This window comes from Chlorocebus sabaeus, chromosome 23 (assembly GCF_047675955.1).
Source record: "Chlorocebus sabaeus isolate Y175 chromosome 23, mChlSab1.0.hap1, whole genome shotgun sequence".
Taxonomy (NCBI): domain Eukaryota; kingdom Metazoa; phylum Chordata; class Mammalia; order Primates; family Cercopithecidae; genus Chlorocebus; species Chlorocebus sabaeus.
The window spans coordinates 13934425-13946879 of NC_132926.1; positions in this window are offsets into that span (position 1 = coordinate 13934425).

Sequence of the window (12455 nt, forward strand, 5' to 3'; positions counted from 1 at the left end):
CAAAAATTAATTCATGATGGATTAGAGACTTCAATGTTAGACCTAAAACCATAAAAACCCTAGAAGAAAACCTAGGTAATACCATTCAGGACATAGGCATGGGCACGGACTTCATGACTAAAACACCAAAAGCAATGGCAACAAAAGCCAAAATTGACAAATGGGGTCTAATTAAACTAAAGAACTTCTGCACAGCAAAAGAAACTACCATCAGAGTGAACAAGCAACCTACAGCATGGGAGAAAACTTTTGCAATCTACTCATCTGACAAAGGGCTAATATCCAGAACTTACAAATAACTCAAACAAATTTACAAGAAAAAAACAAACAACCCCATCAAAAAGTGGGCAAAGGATTTGAACAGACACTTCTCAAAAGAAGACATTTATGCAGCCAACAGACACATGAAAGAATGCTCATATCACTGGTCATCAGAGAAATGCAAATCAAAACCACAATGAGATACCATCTCACACTAGTTAGAATGGCAATCATTAAAAAGTCAGGAAACAACAGGTGCTGGAGAGGATGTGGAGAAATCAGAACACTTTTACACTGTTGGTGGAACTGTAAACTAGTTCAACCATTGTGGAAGACAGTGTGGCGATTCCTCAAGGATCTAGAACTAGATATACCATTTGACCCAGCCATCCTATTACTGGGTATATACCCAAAGGATTATAAATCATGCTGCTATAAAGACACATGCACATGTATGTTTATTGTGGCACTATTCACAATAGCAAAGACTTGAGACCAACCCAAATGTCTATTAATGACAGACTGGATTAAGAAAATGTGGCACATATACACCATAGAATGCTATGCAGCCATAAAAAAGGATGAGTTCATGTCCTTTGTAGGGACATGGATGCAGCTGGAAACCATCATTCTCAGCAAACTATCGCAAGAACAGAAAACCAAACACTGCATGTTCTCACTCATAGGTGGGAATTGAACAATGAGATCACTTGGACACAGGAAGGGGAACATCACACACCAGGGCCTGTTGTGGGGTGGGGGGAGCGGGGTAGGGATAGCATTAGGAGATATACCTAATGTAAATGATGACTTCATGGGTGCAGCACACCAACATGGCACATGTATACATGTTGTGCACATGTACCCTAGAACTTAAAGTATAATAAATAAAATAAAAATAAAAATAAAAACACCATCTCTACCAAAAATACAAAACATTGGCCAGGCGTGGTGGTACACACCTGTAGTCCCAGCTATATAGGAGGCTTAGGAGAATTGTTTAAACCCAAGAGTTTGAGGCTGCAATGAGCCATGATCCGGCCACTGCACTCCAGCCTGGGCAATGGAGTGAGTCTCAAAAAAAAAAAAAAAAAAGAAAAAGACATCTAAAAACTCTTTTCACAACTTCTGGAAATGGATTATTTTCTGGCATGATGTTTCATAAGTGTTCTCACTGTATTTTCATCAAAACTGTGGATTTGCAAGTTTAGCTTGTCCAATTTATGGACAGTGTCGGCCATATTGTTCCATTGGCAAAGCCAGTCCTCTTTGTCTAATTAAATAATCCAAATTATTTTACTTAATTTTTAACAAGTTTAAAGTTTGCCTTTATCTTTTTTCTTTTTAAATTAATTATTTATTTTACCCAGAACTATATAAACTATCCTTTATTTTGCAAATCAAATGTTAATATACCAGTCTTTCCTTATCCATGGGAGATACATTGCAACACTCCTCAGTGGATGACTGAAACCGTGAATAGTACCAAGCTCTATATATATAGTATGTTTTTTCAATCCAGTAATTCAGAGGGCTAATAAGTGACTAATGGGTGGGTAGTGTAGACAGCATGAATTTGTTGGGCAAGGGGGGATTCCCATCCTGGGCAAGAGAGAATGGGATGGTGGAGATTTCATCATGCTACCAAGAAATGGCATGCATTTTAAGACCTGTGAATTGGTTATTTCTGAATTGGTTATTTAAACCTATGAATTGGTAATTTTCCACTTAATATCTTTTGAACTGTGGTTGACAATGAGTAGCTAATATATATTAAGCACATAAGTGGGGGGGGGGAGGGACTACTGTACATGTTCCTGAAATGGCCTTTGCAAAATTATGACAGTAAGAGAAATTTGACATCTTGCTTCTAGCCTCACAGGCTGCCTGTCTTTGCTCATTTCTGGGCATGGGCCAGGCTAACTTTGGGGAAAATTTAGTTTATAGTTGAAATGATAATAGCCCTTCCCCAAAATCGAATTGTTCTTGTAAAACTAATGCAAGGCAACTAAGCTATGAGGATGACAGGGGCTTGAATTCTAAATAATTGTCAGCCATTATTCTGGAGGTCAGATTTGCAACTTCCGCAATAACTCTTGCAGATAACATTACTATTGTAGAACCTAAGATTGGCCTTTTGAGATGTCTTTTCAGGTTTTTGCATTTCTGACAACCGGGTGGCCCCACCTGGACCCACCAGTCAGTCCTGTGGCCCCTACCCAGGAACTGATTCAGCACAAGAGGACAGATTTGATTTCTTTTTTTTTTTTTTTTTTTTTTTTGAGACGGAGTCTCGCTGTGTCGCCCAGGCTGGAGTGCAGTGGCACAATCTCAGCTCACTGCAAGCTCTGCCTCCCGGGTTCCCGCCATGCTCCTGCCTCAGCCTCCCGAGTAGCTGGGACTACAGGCGCCTGCCACCACGCCCGGCTAATTTTTTGTATTTTTAGTAGAGACGGGGTTTCACCGTGTTAGCCAGGATGGTCTCGATCTCCTGACCTCGTGATCCACCCACCTCGGCCTCCCAAAGTGCTGGGATTACAGGTGTGAGCCACTGCGCCCGGCCCAGCTTTGATTTCTTATGATTTCATCTCCAACTGAAACAATCAGCGTGTTCCCTACCCTACCCCAGCAAACTATCTTTGAAAAACCCCTAACCTAGGAGCTTTCAGGGAGATGGATTTGAGTAATAACTCCGTCTCTTACACAGTGTGGCCAGACTTGTGTCAATTAAACTCTTTCTTTTTTGCAATGCCATGGTGCCCATGAGTCAATTTGGTTGTGCAGCAGGCAGGACGAATCCACTGGGTGGTTACATCACTCTGACACCTTATTTCTAAGTTCTGAGAAAGATGGAGGGAGGGATGGAAAAGCTGGTGGATAGACAAAGGGATAGGCAGATAGATCTCTATCTTCGAGATAAAGGAGGAAATAAAAACAATCAATCATTTTACTAAGCCCTCTTTGTTTAGCACTCAAGGATACGCCCTTTGGAAAAATACGCTCTTGAAGTGTCCCTTGTTCAATTCCTGTTAGTTTACACTCAGGCAATGTGGAGTCCTAATTTAGGGAGGGGGAGTCGGGCTGGTGGGAATGAAGGAAAGCAAAAAGAGAAAGCAGATAAGCTATAAGTCTACCTTTCTTCGTGGTTCAGGATACATAGTCCTCCTGTGCAAATAACTCACAATCTTCCTGCACCCAGCTATTACCAGACACCTCAGCTGATAGAAATATGCAAGTTAGCTCACCGCAACCTCAGCATTATCAGTACTGCACAAAGCCCTCTTAACACACAGCCCAAGCACCATTCTATCAAATCCCCAGCAAACCTTTGCTTCCTGGCAGTCAGCTCCTCTCTTGCTGATTTGCTTGTTGCACCCTTGCAACATACTTTCCTGCTTTGTCTAATAAATCTGCCTTTTTTGCCGGACGCAGTGGCTCAAGCCTGTAAACCCAGCACTTTGGGAGGCCGAGACGGGCGGATCACGAGGTCAGGAGATCGAGACCATCCTGGCTAACACGGTGAAACCCCGTCTCTACTAAAAAATACAAAAAACTAGCCGGGCGAGGTGGCGGGCGCCTGTAGTCCCAGCTACTCGGGAGGCTGAGGCAGGAGAATGGCGTAAACCCAGGAGGCGGAGCTTGCAGTGAGCTGAGATCTGGCCACTGCACTCCAGGCTGGGCGGAGCGAGACTCCATCTCAAAAAAAAAAAGAAAAAAAAAAAATCTACCTAATCTGCCTTTCTTTACCTACAACTCTATGGATACATTCTTTTTACCACCTGCATGACACAGGCCCCAGGTAGTCGCTGCCCGCAACAGGCAATGGAAAAGGTGCTATGCTTTTCTTTGTGGAAGGGGAGATGCAAAAGGAGAATTGAAAAACTGAGTTTGCAGGCCAATCAATTTTAGAAAAGATCATACAAAAATTCAGGATTTCCCTAGTATATCTGGGCCCACGGATCCCTTTGAAGGGTCTTCCCAACTATGCTATATGCACCTCAGGGTACAGGACTTCCCAACCCCCCAAGAAAAAAAAGGGGGGGAATTGGGTACTAGCCCAGGTGGAGAGATTGGTAAAAGTGAGAGCATATGGGAATTTGTAAGTTGTACAGGACTTCCTGTACCCTGAGGTACACATAGCCCAGGTGGGAAGACCATTCATCTTGTTGACCTAAAGGAAGAAACTGAAGCAAAATTAATGTAAGTAGAGAGTCTATTTGGGCCAGGGTTGAGGTCTGCAGCCTGGGAGTCATGGATTCAAGTTGCCCTGAATATATGCTCCGATTAACAGCCGTTACAAGTGGGTTAAAGGTTTTAAAAAAAGAAGATGAAAAAGTTAGGATACAGTTCTTAAGTTGCTTACCAACAATTTACAATGTTTCATTAACATAACATAAGCTATCATTGTCTATACATTGATCTTTGTACCACAAACCCCAGGAACGTGAAGATAATAGGTGAGGGTCACATTGTGTAACTTGTGGTAACATTGTGGGTAACTTATCAGCTAGTCTGAAATTACAGAAAAGGAAAGCGAAAACAAAATGCCTTTAAGCATTTACCCCCAGGCATGGGTGCGGAGAATGTGACAGGTGTCTCCTGCTCCTGTCTGGGCCTAATCAATTTTGCATACCTCACATTCCTCAGACTGTTCTGAGTCACTTTCTCAGTGTAGAGCAGTGCTTGACACAGGGCATTGCTCTAAAAGTGTTTCTTAATTGAATGAGTAGGAAGGTTCTATGCAGTGAGACTAGCAAATGCAAATGAGGCAGGAGCTAAGTTTACAGTATGATGGATAATGGACGGCGCATGTGATGATGGCACCGTAAGATTATAATGAACCTGAAATTTTTTTTTTTTTGAGACACAGTCTTGCTCTGCCGCCCAGGCTGGAATGCAGTGGTGCGATCTCAGCTCACTGCAAGCTCCGCCCCCTGGGTTTACGCCATTCTCCTGCCTCAGCCTCCCGAGTAGCTGGGACTACAGGCGCCCACCACCACACCTGGCTAATTTTTTTTGTATTTTTAGTAGAGACGGGGTGTCACCGTGGTCTCGATCTCCTGACCTCGTGATCCACCCGCTTTGGCCTCCCAAAGTGCTGGGATTACAGGCGTGAGCCACCGTGCCCGGCCAGAACCTGAAAAATTTCTATCACCTAGCGACCTCTTGATGAGTCTGACCCTGTGTAGGCCTAGGTTAATGTGTATGTTTGTGTCTTCGTTTTTAACAAAAGAGTTTTAAAAGTGGGAAAAAACCTCTAGAATAAGGCTATAAAAATGTTTTTGTACCTTTGTACGCTGTTTTATTTTAAACTCTTATTAAAAAAGAGGCAAAAAGTTAAAAAATTAAAACGTTTATAAAGTAAAAATGTTACAGTAAGCTAAGGGTAATTTATTATTGATGAAAGAGCATTTTTAATTTTTAATTTTTATTTTTGTAGAGATGGGAATCTTGCCATTTTCCCAGGTTAGTCTTGAACTCCTGGGCTTACGTGATCTTCCTGCCTCTTCTGGGTTCACAGGTGTGAGCCAACATGGCTGGCCAAAATTTTTAAAGTAAATTTAGTGTAGCCTAAGTTACAATGTTTAAAGTCTACAGTAATAGACAGTAATATCCTAGGCCTTCACATTTACTCACCACTCACTCACTGAATCACTCAGAGAAACTTCTAGTTTTGCAAGTTCCATTGAGGGAAAGGCCCTATACAGGTGTTATATTTATTTATCCTTTTTAAAAAAATTTTTTAAAAATTATTGTTTTGAGATTGAGTCTTGCTCTGTCACCTAGGCTGGAGTGCAGTGGCGCCATCTTGGCTCACTCCAAGCTCCGCCTCCCTGGTTCAAGTGATTCTCCTGCCTCAGCCTTCTGAGTAGTTGGGATTACAGGCATGCACCACCATGCCTGGCTAATATTTTGTAATTTTAGTAGAGATAGGGTTTCGCCATGTTGGCCTGATGAACTGATCTTGAACTCCTGACCTCAGGTGAACCACCCTCCTCAGCTTCCCAAAGTGCTGGGATTACAGGCATGAGCCACTTCGCCCGGCCCTATTTTTAATCTTTCATTCCATAATTTTACTGTACCTTTTCTATGTTTAGATACAAAATTCTTCCACTGCATTACAGTTGGCTACAGTATTCAGGACAGTAACGTGCCATACAGGTTTGGAGCCTAGGAGCAATAGGCTACACCACATAGCCTGGGTGTGGAGTAGGCTCTACCATCTAGGTTTGTGCAGGTACACTCTCTGATGTTCACACAACAAAACTGCCTAACAGCACATTTCTCAGAATCTGTCCCCATCGTTAAGTGATACATTATTGTATTTGGAAAAAGAAAAAAAAAAAAAAAAAAAAAAGGAGGAGTATTGGGTTTTAGCCCAGATGAAGAGATTGGCAAAAGTGAGAGCATATAAGAATGTGTAAGTTGTTGGGGCTCAGAAACTGATACCCCAAAATATGGTGCTTTGACATACTAAAGCGAAGAACATTCAAGGTTTCTCTTACCTTCTCCCTCACCCCATCTTTCCCAAAGAAGTTGCAGTTTCTTTATCTGCCTAAGATCCAGAAACACTAAGGCACATTGAGGACAATTGTTTTTTCTTCCCTTTCCTATAAAACCAAGAGTGTAGGCCGGGCGCGGTGGCTCAAGCCTGTAATCCCAGCACTTTGGGAGGCCGAGATGGTTGGATCACGAGGTCAGGAGATCGAGACCATCCTGGCTAACACGGTGAAACCCCATCTCTACTAAAAAATACAAAAAACTAGCTGGGCGAGGTGGCGGGCGCCTGTAGTCCCAGCTACTCAGGAGGCTGAGGCAGGAGAATGGCGTGAACCCAGGAGGTGGAGCTTGCAGTGAGCCAAGATCTGGCCACTGCACTCCATCCTGGGCGACAGAGCAAGACTCCGTCTCAAAAAAATAAAAATAAAAATAAAAATAAAAATAAAACCAAGAGTGTAGTCACACTTAAACAGACCTTTTCACAAGATAATGTACACATTAATATCTGTTCCCTGATCCATCCATTCTCCCTAAAAATCCCCTCAACAGAACTCCTCTTCCCCGACTCCCATAATCTGTTTTGCCAGGATGACATATACACTTAAGCACCACCTTGCGGGCTGAGCAATTACTCAGTGATTCTCCCTATGAATACACAGCAAATAAATTTGTATGCCTTTTTACCCATTAATCTGCCTTTTGCAAGTTGATTTTTCAGCGAAACTTCAGGAAGCCAAGGGGAAAGCTTTCCCTTTCCCTTTACCCGTGAAAAGTCAAGGCAGGGGTTTTCAATTTTATTCTATGGACAATGGGAACCACTAGAGGGTTTGGATGAGTGGATGGGTGGTGGAGAATTTTTGTTTTTCAAAAGGGTGGTGTTATGGGCTGAAATGTATTCCCCCAAAGTTCTTATGTTAAAGTCCTAACACCCAGTATCACAGAATGTGACTGTATTTGGAAATAGGGTCTTTAAAGAGGTAATAAGTTAAAATGAGGTCACAAGAGCCAGGCGCAGGGGCTCATTCCTATAATCCCAGCACTTTGGGAGGCCGAAGTGGGCGGATCAACTGAGGTCAGGAGTTCGAGACCAGTCTGGCCAACATGGCAAAACCCGTCCCAACTAAAAACACAAAAATTAGCTGGGTATAGTGGCACAAACCTGCACAATCCCAGCTACTCAGGAGGCTGAGGCAGGAGAATCACTGAACCTGGGAGGCAGAGGTTGTGGTGAGCTGGGATTGCGCCACTGCACTCCAGCCTGGGTGATGGTGAGAGACTCCATCTCAAAAAAAAAAAAAACAAAAGAGGTCATGACGATGGGCCCTCACTCAACATGACTGGTGTCCTCGTAAGAGGAGATTAGGACGCAGAGACAGACACACACGGAGGTAAGACCATGTGAACATACAGGAAGAAAGTGGCCAAGGAAAGAGGCCTCTGAAGATACTGACCCTACCTGCCGGAACTCTGATCTCAGAATTCCAAGAAGTTCAGGTCAGCAATGATAAATCAAAATGGTAGCAGAAAAAAAAAATGGATAGACTTATGATATATTTGAAAGATAGAACTGGCAGAACTTGCTGGTGGATTAGGAGTCTAAAAATGAGGACATGGGTTAAGAGTGTCAAGTGGCCTGGCATGGTGACTCACGCCTGTAATCCAGCACTTTGGGAGGCTGAGGCGGGCAAATCATGAGGTCAGGAGTTCGAGACCAGCCTGGCCAACATGGTGAAATCCCATCTCTACCAAAAATTAGCCAGGAGCGGTGGCGGGTGCCTGTAATCCCCGCTGCTTGGGAGGCTGAGGCAGGAGAATCACTTGAACCCAGAGGTGGAGGTTGCAGTGGGCTGAGATTGTACCACTGCATGCCAGCCTGGGCAACAGAACGAGACTCTGTCTAAAAAAAGAAAGAGAGATTCAAGTGAAGAATGATGAGGTTCATGAATTTGGAGAGGAGAGCTTTATTTCACATAAAGGGTCACATGCTGCAGGTGGCCATTCTGACAGGCTGGAAAGTGTAGCCTCCAGCCAGTAGCTGAAAACATGCACTTTAAGGGAAGGGTACAGGAAAAAAGAATGTATGCTAAGCAGGTGGCCAAATATGCATATTTAGTAAGCTGTAGGAGGAGTCACAAATATTTATGAAAGGAGAAACGTGTGCATGCGCAGCTGAGCTTCATGTCCCTTCATGGGACCCCTGTACAAAACATGGTGTCCCTAACATGATCTGAGGGTGGAGTTTTTGGGCCTCTGATGTCAAGAGGCGAAGTGGAGGATTTGAAAACCCTCCCTGCACATCCGTTGTGAACTGGCCAGAACCATTCAGTGGTGGGTGGCCTCTTATCAGGAAGGAATGCATGTCGGTTGTTGTGGTGAAATGGCAAAAGGGAGGGGGAGTTGGTGGAAATCAGCGGTGGAGCCAGGCTTTCCAAAGATCTGGTTTCTGTTTAGACTTTAGGAAAGAATGCCTACTGGCAGCTAGGGAGGGCTGGGGTATGAGGAAGTATATCCCATCTCCAGATGCTGTCCTGGGCTCTCCTTGGCCAACAGGACAGGACGTCCATTCAGTCCGTCATGGGGCTTAGGATTTTAGTTTTACTTTTCAAGAGAAAATAAACTGACTAGGAAGAAATGAAAAAAGCTATGGGGAGGGAAAGAATGAATGGAACCTTAAATTTTCCTTCCAGTGGTAAAGTTTTAATGACCCAGGTCTGATCACACACTACTTGTTTCCATAGGGAATAATGTTTATTTCACCATCAATCCGTAAATGCGGTTTACTAGCTTTTAACTTCTTAAATCAACTCACAGCAGAGGAAGCTTTATGATTACATGATTACAGAGCAGTGTGTAAATGTGATACCCTTTTTAAAACTATATAAAAATAATAATGTAACTAAGAAAAATTAGAAGTCGTGGCTGGGAAGGAGAAAGGGTATGTGCCATAATGTCCTCATCTTTATGGCGAGGAGTGGAGAGGTCCTACTGAAGATGATGAATAAAAATAATACAGGCCATTTTTATTTTATTTTATTTTATTTATTTTTGAGACAGAGTCTCACTCTATCACCCAGAGTGGAGTGCAGTGGCATGATCACCTCTGCCTCCCAGGTTCAAGCGATTCTCTTGCCTCAGTTTCCCAAGTAGCTGGGACTACAGGCCCATGCCACCCCACCCAGTTAATTTTTGTATTTTTAGTAGAGAAAGGGTTTCACCATATTGGCCAGGCTGGTCTCAAACTCCTGACCTCAGATGATCCACCCACCTTGGCCTCCCAAAGTGCTAGAATCACAGGCATGAGCCACTGTGCCTGGCCTACAGACCATTCTTTTATTTTTTAATTTTATTTATTTATTTTTTTAGAGACAGAGTCTTGCTCAGTCGCCCAGGCTGGAGTGCAGTGGTGTGATCTCCGCTCACTGCAACGTCTGCCTCCTGGGTTCAAGCAATTCTCCTGCCTCAGCCTCCTGAGTAGCTGGGACTACAGGTACACGTCACCACACCCGGCTACTTTCTTTTGTATTTTAGTAGAGATGGGGTTTCACTGTGTTGCCCAGGCTGGTCTCGAACTCCTGAGCTCAGGCAATCCGCCTGCCTCGGCCTCCCGAAGTACTAGGATTACAGGAGTGAGCCACTGCGCCTGGCCCAGACCATATTTAAAAAGTGGAAACCACCAGATAAACTACTGTGAGTGGTAGATTCCAGAGGGTGAAGGTGTCTTTTATTGTATATCTCATATCCTTCTATAGCATTGTGAGAATTTTTTTTTTTTTTTTTTACTGTATTGCCAAAGAATGAATTACAGCCAATTTAAAGATCTCAGTTGGCTTTATTGCAATTCTAGAATTGGGCAATGCTTCAGTCCATGAAATAGAATCAGTGTTCGAAGGTGCTGAGCAGAAGAGGCTGGCTTCATAGAGAAGGCCTGAAGGAAGCAGAAGCTAAGAACAGAGTGTATTAGTCCTTTCAAAGTTACTTTTCTTGTAAGGTGGGGACATAATAGAATAATAGAAAAATAACTGAGTAGTTAACAACAGTTTCCTTCAGGCTACCTTTTTGCCTGTAAGGATTAAAACAGAGGGAACTTCTTCATGACTGAAGGACTGAAGGCTTCAAAGGACCTGTTTGGGAAACTGGGTGTTCTCTCTCTCCTGATTTCTCTCAAGGTCAGGTAACTTAGTTTAGGTCTGGTGACATGAAACTTGAGCATGGGTGACTCCATTCTGATTTTTAGTCTGGTCTGTTGGGATCTGGTGCAGGAGCTTAGTCCAAACGATGGCCTCCTATCATTTTTACTTAACCATGTGTATCAATTACTTACATAATAATTGAAAACTAAGTCTAATTTTTTTCAAAAAAGACACTAAGCTCCCATCCTGAGGCTCTGGGAGAGGGCACGCTCTTTGAGACAGAGTCTCATTCTGTTGCCCAGGCTGGAGTGCAGTGGCATGATCTTGGTTCACTGCAACCTCCGCCTCCCAGGTTCAAGCGATTCTCCTGCCTCAGCTGTGCACTCTCCTCTGCACAGTGAGAATGCCCGCAAGCACAGAGTGACTCTCCTAGGGAGGGGTGGGGCTGAGACAAAGCCGTGACCTAGGAGGAGGCAGGTCCCCTCACTCTTGAAAGCCTCTCATTGTCCCTCTCCCTATCACAAGGGTGGTGGAAAGGCCCACCCAGGGTCCAGGGTGCTTGTCCCTTGCCACTTACTGCTGGTTCTGCATTTCATCTGGGTCAGTGTCATACTAAAGCAGGAGGGGCTGACTCAGGCAGGAGGAAGCCAAAGAAAGATGTGGGAAGCTTGAAGAGTGGCAGCTTTGCTATAACCTCTCCTGGCTTGAAAAAGCACCTTTGGGACTCAGAGGGTTAAAGGGCAAAGGTGGGCCTAGCTCAGCCCCAGAACACCCCACATGGTTTCTCTCCTTCACCCACTCAGTCGTTCCACAAACAGCATCCGGCCCCTGTGGCTCAGTACTGGGCACTGGGGCATAGGTCAATTAGATATAGTCCCTGCCCACAAGAAGCTCACCAGCTAGTCTAGTGGGCAGTAACTCATGTTAAAGAACCTTTAGGAAATGGAGAAAATGTGCAATGGGTTGGTGGTGGGCGTGATGGCCTGGCTGGTGGGCGATGTGGAGAAGTTTCTAAAGACGATATTTGGGCTGGGTATGGAATGGGGAAGAGCATTCCTGGTGCAGAGGTGCATTCCAGGCACAGAGGTAGCTTGCATCCTTAGCCCCAAGGCCAGGCAGAGGACAGGGCTCTGGCATTAACATTCCCGCTGGCCTTCTGGGTTTGCCCTTGGTGGAGTCATGGGGAGTAGGGTGTGGTAGTGGCGTGTTCCTATCACCATTTCTGGAGTTCTGTGACAGAACCAGAGCACACACTGAACTGTCCTGTCTCTCGTTAGTAATGGGAGTTGGCCAAGATTTGGGGAGATGGACTTGAACTAGGAGGATAGGGCTGCTGTTGTTGCTTTCTCCTGCCTCTTGCATTTTTAACTATACCAGTAATTTTTTTTTTTTTTTTTTTTGAGACAGAATCTCGCTCTGTCACTAGGCTGGAGTGCAGTGACGCGATTTTGGCTCACTGCAACCTCCACCTCCTGGGTTCAAGCAATTCTCCTGCCTCAGCCTCCTGAGTAGGTGGGATTGCAGCATATGCCACCATGCACAGCTAATTTTTGTATTTTTGGT